At 31.7% G+C, this 22,463-nt stretch overlaps 1 protein-coding gene across 8 annotated transcripts in view; it reads right to left on the bottom strand.

The window, feature by feature from the left end:
• The window catches only part of LOC143044761 (FMRFamide receptor-like), a 79,933-nt gene that overhangs the window by 32,219 nt on the left and 25,251 nt on the right, over positions 1–22,463 (bottom strand). For 2 of the 8 annotated variants that reach the window (XM_076216914.1, XM_076216922.1), the window contains exon 1: positions 4,681–4,822. The exons of the other annotated variants lie outside the window; for them this stretch is intronic. The gene's annotated coding sequence lies outside the window, so the exon portion shown is untranslated. Of the gene's footprint in view, positions 1–4,680; positions 4,823–22,463 lie in introns of those variants that run through there. 8 annotated transcript variants of the gene reach the window in all.

Consider the following 22,463-nt stretch of genomic DNA (forward strand, 5'->3'; position numbering starts at 1 on the left):
AAAAATTAAAGCTAGGTTCATGGCTGAAAAAAACACCTTTACAAAAATATTTAAAACTCGTTAAATGTGCTAATAAAATGAATAGATATAAGATGATGTGGTATTAGTGCCAATGAAACAACTCTCCTTCCAAGTTACAGTTTATAAAAGTAAACCATTATAGGTCAAAGTACAGCTTCAACACAGAGCCTTTGCTCACACTGACCAGCAAGCTATAAAGACCCACCAAAAATGACTAGCGTAAACCATTCAACCGGAAAACCAAAGGTCTAATCTATTACATGAAAAACGGAAAACGAGAATTGCGTTTGAACCACATAAACAAACGACACCTACTGAACCTCAGATTCCTGACTGAGGACAGGTTGAAACAATTGTGATCAGGTAGGTTTAGTTAAGGACACAGTCACAAAGTAAACACATATATAATGATATTCCTCAGGATGTGTGTGTGTGTCCGGCAAATGACCGTAGGGTAATCGAATCATTTATTATGCATAAACAAGTATGAATGTTGATACTAAAGATCATAAGGAGTATGATTGTGATAACCAATATACATTAATTGTTACACGCATTTATTAAGTCAATTGCAAAATGTAAACAAACAAAGATAAACTGAATAAAACGTAAATACAGCACAGCGCATGGGTAAATAAACAATTGTTTTATTCTACTTCAGAGACAAAGTAGAAAACAGCGCGCGGGTACATGTAGGTAAACAACTGGATTCCTAGTTCATAGGCATATGTGAGAACACAGCCCATGGGCAGATAAAACTTGTTGTTCTTGTTCAGAGGCATGATATATAAGAGCATAGCGCACGAGTACCTTAACAACAAATTGTCCGGCTATTTTAGAGACCCATTAGAATCTACAACACTACAGAGTCGTTGTTATTAAATCTATGAAAGTGTTAATATAGATTAATTTTATTAGGGACATCGTAATCCGTTGTTTGTTTGTTTGTCAAATCGTTTAAGGGGACGACCATTGGACATTCTTATGGTGGGGGTAGGAGGTTTTTTTTGTGCGTAATGCTTGTTCATTTCATTTCCATCTGCATGTCGATACGCATGATTTCACCGTTAACCACACAACTGTTTTATGCATATTGTGTAAAAAATAAGTATAAATGTTATAAACTATGATATAACTATAAAGGGTGACTAAATTAGATATGTTAGTTGTGGATTTATTAAGTAAATATATTAATTATTACGGTGTGGAATACTACCGCTAAGAATAGAGACCGGAAGGTACATTGGTGAACAACGAGAGGAACGCATTTGTAAATTTTGTACCGAAAACTGCATTGAAGACGAATCACATTTTGTTCTTGGCTGTTCGCTTTATACTAAACTTAGAAATGAACATTTCAAAGACATTATATCAGATGTCAACTACTTGCAAATGAGCAATGACGAAAAACTTGATCATATCTTAAAGTCATAAGAAACCTCAAATTAAAAAAAATTTGCATATGTTTTTTTATTACTAAATGGATAGTTTTCATTATACAACTTATGAACATATACTTTTTTCTGAGGAAAATTCTTTAATTTGTCCACATTTAAAAGAAGTTTACTTATTCTTAATTGCTTCCTGGTTCGCCGACATATTTTCCGTATGCATAGTGACCTAAGCGTAACCCTCCTCGTATAAATCCGGTGGTCGCAATACGCATGGATCTGTCATTAAAATAAACAATTAACCGATTGTACATGTTAAACACGTGCTCAATACCCATGCTTTTTGTTATTTATTTACTATAAGGTGACAATCGGTAAACTTCGGCTTCAAAACACGGCATTTAATGAGCAGCCATATTTGTTAAATCATAACAGACAGAGAGAAAAAAAAATTGACGATTAAACGATATATTTGCGTAAAAAATGAGAAATTCGTGCACAGAGGACTACGTTTATGAAATATACATGCATTGGTTCAAGAATTGGATAAACATTATTTTTCACCACTCACTCGTTTCATATGACTTTAATCAACTTTCCACGAAAAACGGCTAACTGTCTGGTGGACGCAATTAGGAAACGACGTCAAGTTGTATTCGGACAAGTTTAATTGATTATCGAAAACTTTAATTTATTGATGATTATAAAAAGTTTACTTCATTGTGAATCTGAATATTTCCAGTTTCTTTATTATAAATATTTATTTATTATGAATTCAACTGGACATTTACTTAAACGATCTTCTAATAACTTATTTTTTTTTTCATTTATATAAGTTTGAATTTTTCACTACTAATTAATTATTTTGAATTTGGCTTAATTTTACTTTTCATTATTTTGTTTGAAATCCGTGATAAAAGAATTACGTTATATGATTTGAAAGTGACTTATAGACCCAATGGGTCGGGTGTATTTTATTGTGTATGTAATATATTGTACTTTTAAAACTGAAATGTGATTACACATGTCGCTATAATAAAAAAATTACTTACTTACTTACTTACTTACTTACTTACTGATGAAAAATACCTAAAATCTTTAAAAAGAATGGCGAAATAGTAGCATATGACGAGCTACGCAACACTAAAAACACATAAACGAATGTGATTCAGCTACACTAATATGTTGTGATAATATCAACTATTATAAGACGAAAACATATTGTGACAGTTACATGTTTGTATATTTAGTTTCAATTAGTTGTTGTTTTGACAATTTAATCTTTTATCATTTCTACATCTTCTGTACCACAAACAATAAAGGGGTAAATTCATTAAAAGAATCTCTGGAAATATATTTATACCTGATTTATATTTAGAAAATAGAAAATTGCATATTTCATCGTAGCCCTATCTTTTGCAACAATATAAACATAGGGTCATGCGGCATTTTTGGGCATTCACATGGCCTAGTTTTTCGTCTCTAGTTTTGATCCATCTATCAAAGAATATTTATTACAAACATTATCTACCAGTCAGAAGAGCACATGGCTTTAGTTTTATACAGAAATCTCTCCCCCAAATGGGCGGTCCATGATGACGTTTATTTATTTACAGAATTTACCCCTATATTTATATTCATTGTGTGTCTGTTTTCTTACTGTAATGTTACCTTCTCATATATCCTTTTCAAACAGTGAAGTAGCATAAAATGCCATGAGGTATGTTACTTTATTTTCTCTATTTATATATCTAATAGGAAACAGCTGCAGCAAGGGGAAAACCCAGCTATAATTATAAAAATGTCTTTAAAATATTTCATTTTGTACAAATGTAGTTGGTATCGTCATGCACCATAAAACCTCAAAGATCCGTCTGCGTAATCACTATGCAAGGACAATTTAAGTTTGGTTACCGTGCCCATAAATGTACAACACAATAAGTATTTATTCACACAAATGTAGGCCAACAGATCTATTATCCACGTTAAAACAAAATGATGAATGATAGCAAATGCACATTATGTAACCTTTTTCTCATATTACGTAAAAGGAATGACTGAAAACAGACATAACCACATATCATTACACGTGTATTCGCCAAATATTAACTTCCGTACGCTAGGCAAAATCAGCCAAAAAAAAAAAAAAAAAAAAAAAAATGACAAAATATAATTTCCTTCAAATGGCGCAATCAGCAAAAAATATAAAGTATTATAAGGCATGATTGATCCGATACAAAACTCTTCAGGGAAACATAAAACTATATCAGTTATGGGAAACAAACATTCGATATACTGAATATGACATATCTATTACAAAATTCAATTATAACAGAATAACTGGGATTAAAAGGTAGTCTCGGTGACATTGTTCTTGTCGAGGCAGATATTATAGAGCAGTGATTGGACCATTTGGTCGTAATTGCTAATGTAAGCAAGTGTCAGAGACGGACATTCTCTCTGTGTAAAGGTTGTTATCTCTCGGTTTAAGGGGAAATACAGTTATTAACTCAATTGAGGAAGAATAGTTCACAGAAATATGTAGCTTTTTAAAACTTTAAGGATGGCGAGCATCTATTTTATAGGTCAAAGGCAGCGGTCAGCAATTAGAAAGAACTCGCACACTTCTTTAAACCGTCCAAAACATGACAATTTCACATATGAAGATGAATAATAAATCATAAAAATCTGATTGCTGTTATGTTTCTGCGATTTATAATAATAGACAGGCACATGTAAATCGTCAAATACCAACACTACAGTAGTTTATTGTCCTGTAGGTCTGTCTTAAGCAAATATCTAAGACCAGTATTCAAGAATAACGTTACAATAAAGTAACAATATACTACAGTAGATATGATTCTTATAAAAATAAAATGCCCGTGCAAATCGACATGTTATTTTTAGTTACTAATGAGCCCGCATCTTGACCTTCAAAATAACGGCATTACTTATTCTAGACCTTAAGAAACGATGGTCATAAAGCTAGTTACCAATATGTTGTCAAGAACGGAAACCGATGTAGGTATTCCGAAAAAAAATATAGATAAATAACGGGATACATTTGATATCTGTTTTTTTATTATCCATAAAAGAAGAACAATTATTATTCACATCTGAAAATATTGTTCTATGGTAGTTGCCGACTGTATTAAAATTGCCTATTGAAATGTTGGTGGCTTCTGAATTAAGCAGTAAGGCATCTTACTGTATATTTATAAAAAAGAAGATGTGGTATGATTGTTTTCTTTAAAAGAATGTTTCTTACCTTTTATGATATTCCTCCTAATGTATGTATGACTTAAAACAACAGAAGCATCTGCGATTTTTATCTTTTACCAGAAATACTATATTCATTTAGAATCAGAATTTTTCTACGCATATGTGTATGTACACTCAGTGGTAAATTTGCACACAACCAAAACAAAAATATTATTCATTCATCTATATAGATAAGTTTATCTATTTTAATATGTAAATAAATGATTTAATCAGTATGCATAAGCACAGACAGACAACGATGAACACATAAGAGGGCGATAACGACGAGAAAAATGTACACGAGGGCGATGTATTATTAGTTTAATAAGTCAAGAACCTTTTATATACAATTAGGAAATGCAACCTAATCAAGAACGTTGAACTCCTTATACATGATTATCTCTTGAATACTGTTTTATTTATATACATTATTGGTATAAAAACTGCAAAAGCAAATTTAGATTTATTTGACATAAGTCTTAGTGCGCACTTGGAGTAGATCGAGGATTTGCGGATGAGGAGGAGAAATCGAGGGAGCGCCTATAAATAGGAGTTATATGACAATATTTTGAAAAGAAGAAATGACTGCAATTTAACCGTTTGATAACATTTTCCTTATTTTATAGGGATACTCGCTTGGTTTTACTTCTTCTGTTACCGGGCTTGCAGTATCAACCTGATGAAGTTGAGATTTAAAGGCTCATGTGACATTTTGGAGAGAAAAAATATTCACGTCAACAAAAATATGCTGATTCTTCGATCTTGACCTTGCCGTATGTTTTATGAACATTTTAAAATCCTCCGTTCTTAATAAAAATCATCATCAAATTATCATATAGTTTTGCCATAACACCTCGTTGATGATGATATTTTCCTCCCCGAGCTAGTTAAATTCTAAACATTAAAATGCGAGGTTTACCGAAATTGAATTGACAAATGGGACACACCTACACGTATCGTTGTCAACGGGCTAAAGAGGTAGAATATGTTTCTCTTATTATATAGGGAAAAGGTCGAGTATAGGACATCCAATGGACTTAGCGGAAAACACGAGACAAATTAATGGGAAATATCAAACTAACATGAACTGGTTAAAATGCACGTCGAATTAGAGAAATATTCATACATAATTCACAATTCTAAATTGCTTGAAATATCAAACAATGTTCTTTCTTTTTCTTTTATAACATTTAAATATTTCAATTATTTCATGCTGAGAAACTTTCAATCATTCTTCCTTTTACAGACAATATCTGTGTCTCAGTAATTATGTCAAACTGGCAGTTGTCGGCTGCTTGCACTCAAAAAGTTTGATGAACATCAAGATTTATCATTGTTCTTCGAAATCCAATGGATTTTAAATTTTTTTTTGCGTACATAATATAATTTTTCACGAAATCAATAAGCATTCGCTTTATCCAACTCAGTGGAAAACCCCGTGTGATTATTTTCTACAATGCATTAATAATATCTCATTTTAGTTATTATTTCATTGATATACATCATAATAATAAAACTACATTGTTAATTTTGAAAAATCAATGTCACGCGGTGACTTCCGGCGAAATGGAACACTGTTGAGGAAAATTGAAATCCCTTTTGTAAGTCACAATGTTTTCTAACAATCTTTACTGAAAATAGTTTAGATTTAAAGAAAGCAGAAACACGTTGTTCTATCAAGGCCATAAACTATTTTCTTCGGAAAATTATTCAGCACATGACTGTGTTCTCGTACTAAATACTTGTGGTTAGATGTACCATGTACAAAAAAGACACTCCGGCAACTTATGTTGATTAAATAATTATGTTTATCATGTGCCTGCTGGTAAAACAAATAAAATAAATGGATATGAGATATTGGAATAAATTATCGCATAATTGTTTTATTTTTCTATTTTGTTTTCACAGATTAAAAATAAAAGGTTACTAACTAAATTAATACATGGCAACACAATCTTAAAGTGCAATATTGAAGTACGTACATATTTGTAATTAAGTAAAATAAGTATATAAAAACAGGATATAATGTTTACATATGAAAAAAACAGTTGAAAAAAATGTTATAAAAGGTAGTATATATATAGAGCCATTCGTAAATGTTAGATTTTAAAAACCTAATTAGATAAGCTTTCAAACCGCAAATAAGAAGAACGAACCTTGCATCATTAAATCATGAATTCAACACTATTTTATTCTGAGTGCCATTTAGGGGTAAAAAAAGTTGCCGGTAAATATTGCATACACAATAAAAACTAACAAAAGTACACATATAACGTGTTCTAAGCGCCTTCCTTGATATATGTTCAGATTTAATTTGCTATATATGATAAAATGGTTTATAAAAAAGCATTTTCAATCTGTTTCAGAGTAGCAATGTCTGTGTAAGATTATTCTTTGTAATTCTGTGTGAAGCTGTATCAATTCCAGCTTTACATTTCAATATGTAAAAGCACTAGCTTGCAAAACATAACAAAAGCAGTAATTATAAGTATGATGGGACTGGCAGATAAAAATGTCATTTATTATTTCAAGAAAAAGATGCACATCTGACATAACAGCGTGAGAAATGTGCTCGTTTGATAATTTCTTACTTCATATTTGCAGATTCTTGAAATGTTTCAATAAGTTGAATGAACTGAAATTTTTATGACATTTTCTCGAAAACTACTGAATCAACAGCTTGGCAGTCAATTGTTGTAATAAGTATAGTACGCTTTTTTTAATATATATATATATATATAATCAATAGAAAGAAATAATTAAATGTACAGTCTAGTGTTTATATTATTATATTCAGGATTTTGGATTAAAATCAATCGACCAAAACTTACCTGTATTATTAGTGATCTATGTTTACACCTTATACATTATATCTCATTATTGTTAAAACTTTTGTCACCGAAGAAGGCCATTTGTTGAGCCGAAATATTTGCAATTATTGTATAATTTATATCATCTGTTCAGTTTTTCCATCTTTGTGCAATGATATTCAACACTTTTAGTGTTTTGTTTTCCATCTATTTATCGGTATTGTTACACAATCTTTCAGACTCATATATATATATATATATATATATATATATATATATATATATATATATATATATATAAGTGCCTAGAAAATCAACCTAACGATGTCAGAGTAGATTTGATTCGTAACTTCCTCCCCGGCGCCGGGGCTGGAACCTGTACTTTATTTTCTAACTTCTACGACAACACCGCCTAGCATTGCGCAGAGACCTTATCCCCTCCTCTAACTCTAGCTTATAAAAATAAGCTTTCGTTTCGGGAGGTGTTACCTTCTTGTAGGAATTAAACAAGGATCTCTGATACAATACACGAAGTATTTATTTTTAGTGTACAGAAATGATCATCTACTCATATATATCGATTATATACATACTTCCTGGTTCCTAATATTTTGAATTACGAGCAAAATAACCGACCAAAAATGATTATTTGTATGGCATAAACAATGTTCCTTTTATTGTGCAGTTTTGGTAGACAATCACGCAGCAATGACCTATTAAGGAGACTCGAGGGTACTACAAATGTCATTACAAATTTTATTTATCACACTATAAGTCGATACTTTATGATACAAAAACCAACCCAAAACATTAATTCGTTTTGGCCCCAGATGACTTTTAAAATGTTTAAATCGTTGAAAAATCTCCAAATTATCTGCCTCTGGTGCAAAAATGCTATTTTTTTGGCATTATAATTGAGATATCATTTTTTGACTCATCGGTGATCTATATTTTTTAATCTTTAAAAAAAAAGCTGTACTTAAACTAAATTATTGTAAAATTTAAGCGATTTCTGTAATTTAGTTCTTATTACCTCTATTTCACCTATTACATGTAGTTCAACAGAGAAAAAATGCATGCGTCTTTAGAAGGTAGGCTGTGGGCTTAAATGAACGATGACCGCAGTTTTTTATTTCATTTTTCTAATTTAGTATATGATAAATATTAAAATTGAGAATGGAAATGGGGAATGTGTCAAAGAGACAACCCCGACCATACAGCAGTTCCTTTATAGAAAAAAATAGCGATATTCTATAATATCTAAAATAAAAATGGATTTATACCCTCGGGCACTTTTACATCATAGGAACATATTTCTTGCTAGCGAGATGTATCTCATGCTGTTTTGAAAGACTGGCGATAACCCGATTGTCATATCTATGAAAACTTAATAAAAACTAACATGTCTTCATCTTTGCATCGAACTATTGGTAAAAATTGGTTTACATATTCAGATGTTGCAATCATCAAGACATTACGCTCAAAGAGAAGATAATTCTTTGAAGTAGGAAATCACAACACGCAAAATTATCAATAGTACTCGATAAGTTTATGACCGAGGAAGTTTTAATGGAAAATAAATGTAAATTTAATTGTTGAGTTTTAGGCATCAGTCAATTTTTGATTACTTTATACTTAATAACACTTTTAATTCTTGCGATGATTCCAATGATTTATATGTGATAAATTTTCTCAAAATGAGTTTTGTTCTCATATTTCATATCAAAGGGTCTGCTGATTTACATACTCAACATCCAATTCCCAGGATTACAAGACATTTACGTCAAATGTAGGTTCGACACGTCATATTTATAGTGTTATTAGCGAAAGCGAAAACAAATTATTATATTTAATTATCATTGCCTGCTTTATAAACATATTTCGAGTTCATTTGCGTTTGAAAGAACCAGAACAGTTTCATGTATTTTTAAGCGTCACTTTGGAAAACAGTTGACGTTCATGTTACGAATTATGTTTATTTCGAAAACGTCACTTGAACAATTGCAACAAAATTGAGGTCATTCGTCGTAGTAAAGATCCATATGGAAAAATCCTAGGTACTTTATTCACATGATGTGCACCACGCGATTTTAACCGTTTTAATTAGATTACTTCCCTCATGCCTAGGTCAAACATTCATTGATCACCTCGCCGGTTCCACTATGGATTAAATCTCATAGGTTACCTCGGAAAGGCAGTTTCCGTATTCAGATACGGATGCACAACGGTGTGACTACGGGCTTTGACGTACCAGCCATGAACGGATGAAGTAGGAAAAGGGTATTTTGGCGATATGAGTGATACGGATTCCTATGGTATGACACGGTTGAATACGGAAATGACACGGTCTATACGCAACGGCTCGTGTTGAGGCGTATGTACTGTGGATATACAGCGGTTTGCTACGGTATAAGTAAGGGTTAGTACGAATAAGAACGGTCATGATATGGAATAGTCTGTTAAGGAAAAAATGTAGTAAATTCCAAGTCGCCATGTACTATCAAAATCTTCGTTATATCTACAACTTAATATAAATTAGTTATCTGTAGACTTTCTTTGAGCGATCAGATTTCAACTTAATAATGTCAACGCCCAAATAATTATCTTGATATAAAAATTAAAAAAATATTTTAGGTGCTTATACCTAAGAGCTATCTATATACGATTTGGTGGATTTGGTTTATTTTCGTATAACCCCATATCACCAACGAATGCGAAACTAACGTCGTCAAGCAGGTGGAAATCAACAAGTTTATAATATCTGTTTATAATTTACTGCGTTTCAATAATTACTGATGCGTATTTATGTCTAATGTTTTTACCATAGATACTACCTACAGCGATAAGAAATTAATGAGCAAAAACAATGTACCTAAAGCTGTGAGAACCAATACACATCTAATATTGTAGATTCCAGACCATTAAATCAAGAAATTATAACTTATGGTTATAAAAGAGATGTATGAATGTGCAATGCTAAAACAATTTGAATCACGAACAAAAACTGCGTAATAATGACAACATAAATACTTCGAGGATCTCTTGTGGACATGTATGTTTTCTTCAAGACTTTTAAAGATTTGATATCACAATGGCGCCTTTAATAAAAGGTTGTAATGATTATGGACATATATCATATGCTGTTTTCGAATTTATACCAAACCTTTCTTTTCTTTTTCTTATAATTGTAATTGCTTACATGATTTGTCTATATTATTAAACTTTTGTTATCTTTGTAACCTGCATATACAAATAATAAAAAACTTTTCTACGAGTTCTGAAAAATTATGCCATGAAAAATACCAAGACGTTAATTGCATTTCTTAATTTGAGCAGACAAACTACTATGATTTTAATAAAGAGGAAGGTGTTGTCAGTTTGAATTCAACTTTTAAGTTTGAATATTCGTTTCGTATCTTTCGCAACTCTTTCAAATGAAGGCATTTTATAATCTCATTTTTGTTTAAAAAATAGAGAAAATGTTTTCATTGATTGAAATGTAACAATTTTGTTATATCAGAGGAGATGACTTAGTTTTAAAAAGGATTTTTCATTTATGTAGCAAGACTATAAGCATAGTAATCCTACTTTTCTTTTTTTTATAGGACGCACTGAAGGAGAGCTTTCTTCTCTTATTGTTTACTAATAAAATTCCATCATGGAGTATTAACCCAAATTAGTTTTCCCCATATATTGTCCTTACAAAATCTGACCAATAATTATCACATTTTTTAAAATAGCACGATATAAACTTCATTTAGAAAATTAAATATGGAAACAAATCTCTTTTCTTACATAGCTTACTATTTACTGACAACAAAAGGAGTAACATCGAGTTCAGAAATATAAGTTCTTGAAAGATAAAAAACACAATACTTTATTTCTAGCAAACGTAAAGGAATTTTGAAATACAACAGTTATAATTTTTTGCATTTTTCAATAAGCAACTCATGTATTTTCCTAAAGAATGGACACTTGTTGCATTAACAATATTTTTGATATTTTGAACAGGATCATTACACAATTGATTCATTGATGTCAATTGCTTAGTTTGACTACCAGCATTATAGTTGTTTTGGTAATTTCTGATTCACAAATAATAAAAAGACATTTCAACTCTTTCAATGAACAATATTTATTCCTCAATTGAAATATTGAGTTTAAAAAGACATACACAAACGGAACGTTCGTATCGCGTACCAACGTTTAATGCTGGTATCTACGATGAGTTTATCAATTACTGGATCGATGCCGCTGCTGGTAGAGGTTTCATTCTCGAGAGATTAACAACCCACAATCCAGCAACTCTTATTTGACATGAATCATTATGGTCGTTATCATATTAAATGGACTGTTTACAAACTTTGATTTTTTTGGGAAATACTAAGGATTATAATAAAAGGAACCCTAAAGCTGGGGTCACACATTCACGATTTTTACTGCGGTCCTTTACAGGACCATTCCCGATTAAAATTTGTCAAAAGTCTAATCAAGATCCTGTGAATCGTGGATGGAAATTCAAACTTTAATTAAATTTTGTAAAAAAAAATTTTTATCACGACAACAATCAGATATTGTTCAGGAAGCGTCGATATTCAACCGTTTCCAAGCGAATTTGTCCCGGTAATCCCGTTCTCAATCCGATTCTAATCCGATTTGTATCTTTCGCATGGTAAAATTCGACCGAGTCTGTCACGATTGCGTCCCGATTCTACCGAATGTTATCCGACAGAGATCAGACAGTGACCAGACAGTGAACCGATGCTGACGGAAGTTATCCGTTCGAGAACTGTCGGCATTTTCGAGATGATCAGGTACTGTCGGAACGCAATCCTATCACGGTCCACTCTATTGCATTGCAAACGGCTTTGTCTAGTCTCAGTCGTATTGTATTCTGTAATTGTTGGGGCTCTTGATATCTGTGATGAATTTATTGATTTATGAATGTTTTTGTTTGTCAGTTTGTGTGTTCTAATTTTATCTAGAACAATTTTTTGTCTTACAGTTTTGACATGATTTGTATTTGCAGCTTTAAAAAATGAAGATAACTTAAACTTAGTCAACAGGAGGCTTAAAAAACAAAGACAACAGGAGGCTTAAAAAACAAAGACAACAGGAGACTTCCAAAATTAATACAAGAAAAGACCCCAAGCACAAAGTCAACAAGAAACTAAAAACAACAAGACAAGAGACTCCAAAACTAAGACAACAGGAGACTAAAACAACTAAGACAACAGGAGACTAAAACAACTAAGACAACAGGAGGCTCCAAAACTAAGTCAACAGGAGACTTCAAAACAAAGTCAACAGGAGACTACAAAACAAAGTCAACTGGAGACTCCAAAACTAAGACAACAGGTGACTCCAAAACAAAGTCAACAGGAGACTCCAAAACAAAGTCAACAGGAGACTCCAAAAACTAAGTCAACAAGAGTCTCAAAAACTAAGACAACAGGAGACTAACAAAACTAAAACAACAGGAGACTCCAAAAACTAAGTCAACAAGAGACCCAAAATACTAATTCAACAGGAGACTCCAAAAACTAAGTCAACAGGAGACTCCAAAACAAAGTCAACAAGAGACTCCAAAAACTAAGTGAAATGGAGACTCCAAAACAAAGTCAACAGGAGACTTATAAAAACTATTTCAACAGGAGACTTAAAAAAACTAAGTCAACAGGAGACTCCAAAACATATTCAAAGGGAGACTCCAAAACATAGTCAAAAGGAAACTCCAAAACAAAGTGAACACGAGACTCCAAAACAAAGTAAACAAGAGACTCCAAAAACTAAGTCAACAAGAGTCTCAAAAACTAAGACAACAGGAGACTAACAAAACTAAAACAACAGGAGACTCCAAAAACTAAGTCAACAAGAGACCCCAAAAACTAAGTCAACAGGAGACTCCAAAACAAAGTCAACAAGAGACTCCAAAAGCTAAGTCAAATGGAGACTCCAAAACAAAGCCAACAGGAGACTTATAAAAACTAAGTCAACAGGAGACTTAAAAAACTAAGTCAACAGGAGACTCCAAAACATAGTCAAAAGGAGACTCCAAAACATAGTCAAAAGGAGACTCCAAAATAAAGTGAACAGGAGACTCTTAAAACTAAGTCAACAGAAGACTCCAAAAACTAAGACAACAGCAAACTCCAAAAACAAAATCAACAGGAGATTCCAAACCATAGTCATCAGGAGACTCCAAAAACTAAGTCAACAGGAGACTCCACAAACTAAGTCAACAGAAAACTCCAAAAATTAAGACAAAAGGGAACTGAAACAATTAAGACAGCAAGAGACTCCAAAAACAAAGTCAACAGGATACTCCAAAATCTATGTCAAGAGGAGACTAAAAAAAAACTCAAAAAACTAATACAACAGAAGACCACAAAATCAAAGAAAACAAGAGACTCCTTGATGAAAAAAACCTCAGACATATAAATAATAATTTATTTATTTGGATCATTCTAGAAAAAAAGAAGTACTAAACATATTTTGTTTAATGTGTGCGTCATATAAAGTGTAACATTAAGACGTTGTTCCTCCTTGTATTTTGCAACAACTTCCATGGACGTCAATTGACTTCCCTTTAATTTCATTTGATTTGTTTTATTGTCCCCTACAAGAATATATATGGTTTAGGGGTGGGGATCTTGACCGTTTACAAGTTTTCAAACAAGAGGGGGTTGGGTGACCCCCTAGGGATTTCCCTTTTATTTCATTTCATTTGTTTTATTGTCCCCTACAAGAATATATATGGTTTAGGGGTGGGGATCTGGACCGTTTACAAGATAATAGCACATTCTCAAATTGAATGGGGTGGGGTGACCCCCAGGGACTTCCTTTTAATTTCATTTGATTTGTTTTATTGACCCCTACAAGAATTTATATGGTTTAGGGGTGGGGATCTGGACCGTTTACAAGATAATAGCACATTCTCAAATTGAATGGGGTGGGGCGACCCCCAGGGACTTCCCTTTTACATCATTAAATTTGTTTTATCGTCCCATTCAAGAATGTATAAGGTTTAGGGGTGGGGATTTGGACCGTTTACCAGATAATAGCATATTCTCAAATTTAAGGGGGTAGGGATGACCCCCAGGGATTCCCCCTTTATTTCATGTGATTTGTTTTATTGTCCTATGATCATTTCTGAAGACTGTGTGTGTTTATCACTTAAAGTTTTCAAGTTATATTCATTTGAAAATTTTCAAAAATAAAATCCCATAGGGTTCTATAGTAAACCCATCCCTTCTTTCGACCCCCCAAAATACCCCTTAATAGACCCCAATGCACAAACAAACGATTGATGGCTCACCTAGACATATTAGTCTAACATTTTATGAAACCCTAAGTAAATCTGACAAGTGGTTTTGGAGAAACGCTGCGGACAAGTTATTTTTTAAAGTGGCGGAAGAAGAAAAAGAAAAAGAAGAATAATAATAAAAATAATAAGAACTGAGCAAAAACAATAAGTCTCCAAACTTTGTTTGGGAGACTTAATAAAAAAGGTCTTTATCGGAGATGATTAAATATCTCAAAACTTATGCTCAGTAAAGTTGGATATATGGCATTAAACAGTGAATATTTAGTGCAACGACGATAAATCCAATACCCAAGTACCAATGATTCATTCCCGAAATAAGTACTATTGCAACCATCATGAATTGTAGAAGAAAAAAATACGCCTGATTATGTAACAAATTTAAAAAAATTAAACGATATTTGACATTTGAACAAATAACAAAATAAAACCGTTATTCATTATCCAAATATTTATCATATCCTAAATGCTTATAAGAATTATATTTTCAACTTGCTAAATAATCGACCATAAGAACAGAAAACCGTTTCCACAGCAAACAGTATTGACATAGCAACAATACAAGAAATACTAACTGAAGCTTGACAACATCATATTTGACGATCCACACAGCTGGTATAATTATTAAATGTATATAAATCTTAGCCAAACCCTTGCTTCAATGTTCCGTTTCATTTCCTAATCACTGAGTCTCCCTAAAACCTTTGGCATCAAATTCTGTATTTTGTTATTAATTTGACATATGATTAAACAATCTAATTGTTGACAGTTTTTAATGGTATGTCAGTGCCAAAATTGCATTCAAATGATAAAGTAAAGTCTTACAATTTTCTTACATGCCTGCTGTTGTAATGTAGTTAACAATTAAAATTTTCCTGCATGTTATTTTTCTGTTCTTCTTATTACTAGTTGTCCATGTTCACAAAAGGTAAATGTATATGATAAATACATTTTCGAATCAGAAAATTTGTTTTGGAATTGTATTTCCGAATGACGAGATATCTCGTTGAGGTACTTTTGATAGTAATAACAACAAATACTGTACATTGCCACAACCAACACCAACATCCAACTCTTCCAAAAAATAAAACGAACAAAGACAAACAAAATGTAAAATGGCCCAGATAAAGAATGTATACTATGAATAACACACAAGACAAGGCAAGCTCTATATAAACACAGTCTCCTTTCAGAGGTGTGAACAAGGATTGAAAACCTTTTGGCACCATAAGACTATATATGTTACAGTGAATTTGTATAATCAGGGATTATGTAGAATTCTAAAATTTTCAGGGAGTATGTAGAATTCTAAAATTTTCAGGGAGTATGTAGAATTCTAAAATTTTCAGGGATTATGTATAATCAGTGGTTAGTTTAGGGATTATATATAAACACTAAGACTTTCAGGAATTATGTATAATCACTAGAAAAAAAAACGTCAGGGATTATACAGAATAACTGAAATAATACTAAAATATATAACATATTGAAATATCTTAAAAGTTAACCTTAATATATCATAATAATAACCTTAATATTGTAAAACGTTAGGCATAATTTATTAATATGAAAGACACAAAAATATTGAAATGTTATACACAAAATAATTAAATGATATTATTAAATGATAAGCAAAATATGTATAGAATAATTGATGTTTTGATTTTAATACTGACTTTATCAGTAATAATATCAAGCGAGCCTTGATGAAGTCAGTATGAAAATATTGAATTGCATAATGATTATTATTTTTATCGTATTGTTTTAGCAATTGTTTTTAGGTTCAGAATATGAAATAAAATGAAATTGTCATTAAAACCATTTTTATGCGTACAGTCGGTTTGATAAATGTTAATGTTATGTGTAATATTTTAATATTAAACATTTTATTTACAAACTAAATTTGGATGGCATCGACTATTACACATTTGCCCTGATTTTCTACAGGCATATCTATCAAATTCACATCTGTTTTTACCACGATATCAACATTAAAAAAACCTTGTCCTCCACATCAAATCAGATTTTACAGCACGTCTCAGAGAAATAGAGTTTTCAGCACAAACATCTGAAGGTACAAATTGTACCAATGAAGGGAAATCAGCAACCTCAAACTGATTTCTTGTATGGTCTACATAAAGATCCGAGCAGGATTCCATGCTATATAGCAAGGCGATATCCTTCTTCAGCCTTTTCGAGAATATTGACCATTAGTTTTTTGGGATCTCCCTTTCCTGGAACCAAGGATTTGTATAGTAAGACTATGCAAATCCTTGTGGAACCACTAGTGTAATTGGTTTGAGATATCATCTTTGAAGCTTTTAATTATTGATAATCCCTGAAATCATATTAGGGAATTTGTAGAATAATAATTAAAATTATCAGTGATTATATAAAATCACTGGTCATTTTCAGCGAATCTATATAATCACTAATGTTTTTAGTAATTCTACATAATTCCTGATTATACAAATTCACTGTAACATATATATGTATGTAGCATTACATTTACGTATGCAGTTTACTTTTACGCCTAATAGTGAACTTTGTAGATCCGACTGATATAAATTAATGAACAGCTGGAACAGTCAAGAATAAAAAGTTGTATACAAATGTTGTATACGGCAAAACTTGAATTTAATAGCAAACTTTATCTATGTCAAAGAAATCCGTAAGTTGAATTGAAACACATTTATATATACTAACTAGGAGAAAAAGGAAACAAACATATCAATAATTAAACGAAAATTCTTCACATTATCAAAATTGTTCACTTTGACCTCGACAATATTGATTCAGATCTACCAATAATATCTTTTTTATATTTTATTTTTACTTTAGGCTAGGTAAAAGCTTTAAAATAAGCAAATAAAAAAATGGGGTCACCGACCTCGTTTTCGATTTAAAACGCCATCTTTTTCACGGAATTTGGAAATTGGGACTTCTAGTCAATAGCAGTGTAATATTTTTTTTAAAGTCCGTATCCAATAAAAACTTGTCTGTTTTGTTAACCTAGTTGTTAATACAAATTATTTTAATAATATCACCCTTTACTGAATGGAAAGCAATAATGATAAGTCGCTATAATAGTTTTCCCGCCCTTTTTTATTGTGAAATACCTATAAAAAAAATAGGTTTAAATAAAATTGACCAATAATTTCTCCATGAGTCTTCAATAGAATATGCGTTGTTTATATCTAAACAAAATAAGGAAATAAAAAGATGGGGTCACCGTAATGGAAAAAAAGATATTTCAAAAAAGGGGTTAACAATTTGAATTGGCGGGAACACATTGTGCCAATTCTAAAAACAACGTCGAAAGACGTTCGGCCGTTTTAGGCTATATTCTCACAAATTAGAGACAACCCAGTTCTCATTATTTGCTGTTTTGTTGTTTGTTTGTTTTAAACTACGATAAATTCACATTAATCTACACATGATAGTACTTAGTTTTCAGTCAGTATCACAGACACGTAATATAAATGCGGTGGTTGGAAAACAATGCGTTGTACAAATGTACACACGAATGCTTCTGTGAACATTTCATTTCAGGTTATTCATAGTGCTTATGTGTTGAACAGAAATTCTTTTTAAAATAGTGAAGACATTTTTATATAATATCATTGTTCAATCAAAGTACATCTGAAAGACAAGACAGAATTTTGCTTCCGGTATCATGAATTTTAATTTCGTTTAAGAATGTTGTTCCTTTTTATTTTGATGATAATTACTTAAAATCATTAGAAATCTAAGACTCCGTTTCCAATAACAATAAAGATCGATCATTTCTGAAATCGCCAATCTTTAGTATTGCAAAAATGAGAAAGATCGATTTTCAATCGGACGTAAACATTCCATCTCCAGACGTAGTTTTAAAAGACCGATTTTTTTATGAACCGATTTTTCTTCAAGTGAAAACGCTTTAGATACATCGCGATCGACTTTTCAATCAATCAATCAATCGATATAAAATTCCAAGTGTTTTATGTAGATATGAAAATAAATCTGCTCATGGTCAGTTTAAAAATGACTTCAGTGTTTATTCTCAAATGATTTGACAAAACGTGCCATGGAGATAATAAAAACCAAATTAATATATTCGACGTTTTTTGCGTCATTCTTCTGAAAATATATAAATAGAAAAAGAAAATGTGGTAATACTATGATTACAAATAATACAATGCTCCACAAATGACCAATTGACACTGGAAATTATTAACTATGGGTCACCGTACTGCCTACAACAATGAGCAAATCCCATACCGCATACACAACTATAAAAGGTCCCGAAAGAACAAATGTAACACAATTCAAACTAGAAAATAATAAAAAAAATAATTAATGAAAAACAAATGTGTGACTCTTTTACAAACAACAACCACTTTAAATTACATACTCCTGAGTTGAGACAGGACCCGTTACAGCGCTCGACTGATACCGTTACTTATTCGTTCCTTATTTGATTATTATACGTTGAAATACATTGCACCTATTACGAAACAAATCTTTTCAATTGTTTTCTTGTCTCTGGTGTTAGCTATAGGTTCTTAAAAGTGAAATATACCTATTAGCGCGTATGTACCAGTTTTAGCGCTAGACCAATGACCTGCTACTTATTCGCTTACAATATGTTTGTTATAGGTCGCACCTTTTTAAACAAATCTTCCATTTTTTTTTTCTTGTCTCTGATGTTATATATTGGTTCTAAGAGATAAAATAACCCTATTCTAAGGCGTAAATACTCGTTTCAGTGCTCGACTGATGCCCTGTTACTTATTCGTTCCATATTCTCTTACTATACGTGTGATATTCGGTGCACCTTTTTAAAAAAATATCTTTTCAATTGTATTCATTCAGTATTTTTTTTCTTTCTGTAGATTACTCATCTTCAAACGAAATGACCGTTATAAGTAATTTTTTTCTGACAATTCTTTTTTTAATTACTTATGACATGTTAATCAAATATAATATTAATAAATGCAGAAGCATATAATTATCTAATGAACCAAATATTTCCTTATTCAATTTTTTACGATTTTTTGTCAACGAAATGGTTAGGCTAATTATTTTAGATATGCAATGTATACTAAATGTAAACGCACAAGTTCTTTTAAAAAGATCGAAAACGCGAGATGCTCTTGAGAGATCGATTTTATTTCAATTCCGTGCAAGTGATAACGGGGTCTAATTAACACCATTTCTGTTTTGATCACTCATCCTTAGGCATCTATGAATATCGAAATATTCCGTAATGTTGCTAGAAACTCAGTCTTAGTATACTCATACAGCTGTCATACCGTGAGTATGAATAAAACCTAGTCCGACCTCTTTTCTCAAATCTCCTTTTAATTATTTTTTTCCCATATGCATTCATCTGTAATTCTTCATTCCGACATCTTTTTTACACAGACACGATTATGTTTTTTTATACAAAAATTGCGCACCTTATACATAAATATCAAACAATCGGAACAAACTCGGAATGGTCATATAAAAAAACCTACAATGTTAGAAGATTATATGTTAACTTCTCTAGATGTACTTTGTTTTACATGTATGCGTCATTAGGTTGCTGTTTTGTTGGTGTTTATTTGAAATCCTAATTATCATATTCATGTAAAAATGTAAGTGCAGTACACATTCAAAATACGTCAGTGCAATTTGCCATATCCATACCTATTGCTAAAGATACAGTGAATTTTGAGGACATGATCAGAAAGATTGATGATTTTTGTACTTTCTTAATGATTTGTAAAATGTCGATGTAATTAAGAACCTACAAAAGTCTATACATGTAGAAAATTAAGGAAAAAAGTATTATATTAAAATTTGATTGGCTCATCTTGTTGTCGAGTATCCAGATTCTATTTCGTTTCTTTACGGTCATTTTTGTGTACTTTTTGTTGTTAGATTGCTGTATAGTTGACTCTGTTTTCATTCTCATATTTTATCCAATTCTGGAACATGTCTATTATATAAAACAATTTTCATTTTTTTCTCGGCAAATTAACCTATCAAAACGATTGTCACTCTCTCCATCGGCTCAAAGAGGAATAACTCTAATAAACGTTTCCAGTTCGCGGAAACCGCGACGTCATAAACCACTGACGGCACAGTACTGTTGCGCTTGTATATGCGCATAAACAATAGAGGGATTTGTCTTTAATATAACAAATGCTCAAATAATGAACGTTTTTCAATATCAATAACATTGAGAATTTATAGCTCCAATGTTAACCAACTTCGAACGGGGAGGAAAACTAGGCATATAAGGTTGCATGACAGGCACACATTTACTCGCGACAAGACCCACAAGTTGATCTGGAAATAAAAAAAGTTGTTGTATTACAGAATCTTTTACGTAGTTGAAGAGCAATACAAACAAAATTCACAAGATTGCAACAAATCATGCTGGTGCCATAATTCCCTGTCAGAAGAAAAAACCTTAGTTTTTCAAATTATCTAAACAAATAATAAATAGCAAATTTATAACTCATATAAAGACACCATCAACGGAATATCTTGACAGCACTTTTAGTATTCACTTCTGGACTGGTGCTACATTTGAAGACAAAACGTCCATGAGAAGTGGCATTAACTCAATTGTTCTAAAACTTATCAAAGTTAAAAGGTCTATGATATGGCTGTGAAGCCTATCGTCTACATAAGACTGACCAGTGGCGTTTGAAGCAAAAAGAAATATATTAATGGAGAGATGAGAAAGAAAAATCGCACAAAGCTTGTGACAGTTAATACTTATAAGTTTTAATTCATCAACATCACAGTATAACTAAATAAATACGTGAGACGCCACACAAATTGTTGGAAAATAAACCACATTTGAATTGCCCTTTTGGCATCCTGCAGAGACAACCGATACTATGTATTTTATTTCTTTTCTATACTAGTTTATAGTTTAAAATGCTTCATAACAGACATTCAGGTAATGTGCTTTATATATTGCACAATCACTAAGCATTATCGGAGTCAACTCTTTATACCACAAACTTGATATACTAAATATAGCGTACATGTATATTATGTATCACTCACGCACTCATCCTGTTCGTGTCTGTCAGCACATAAGGCCTCAACCAGTATCATATATACTTACACAAACATAGAGAACCGCGACGATTGGGTTTAATATGTAATTTGTTCAAGTTTCCATTTCTTGTTTTGGGATTTTTTAACAAATATTTTAGCGCAGTTTTGAATTAATAATTGCACATCAGTTGAATAAGCTCGATGTTAGACTGAATAATTTCATTTCAGTTGAATGCAGGTGTCACCAGTGGTTTATGCTCTATATTCGACACGAGTAGACCTTTTGTTTCCTGACAACTGGCATAACAATACATTTCTCCGATTCAAATGTCCATAAACGTGGAAAAGGGAAATAAAAATTAACAGGAGAAAACAAAATGATATTAAAATCCTGTTTTCTTTACAAGAAGTTAAGCCATCTGGAAAACATTACAATTCTACAAAAAATATTTTATTGCAATTAATCTGGAAATCTGCTTGTTTGAAGAGGTGCCTAATGAACCACGAATAACCATAACAATAACACTATATGACAAATACACAACATTAAATGCCTTGAAACGACGTCAATGTACCATAAAGACTGTTAGTTTCAACATCTTATGTAGT

This window comes from Mytilus galloprovincialis, chromosome 9 (genome assembly GCF_965363235.1).
Source record: "Mytilus galloprovincialis chromosome 9, xbMytGall1.hap1.1, whole genome shotgun sequence".
Classification (NCBI taxonomy): Eukaryota; Metazoa; Mollusca; class Bivalvia; order Mytilida; family Mytilidae; genus Mytilus; species Mytilus galloprovincialis.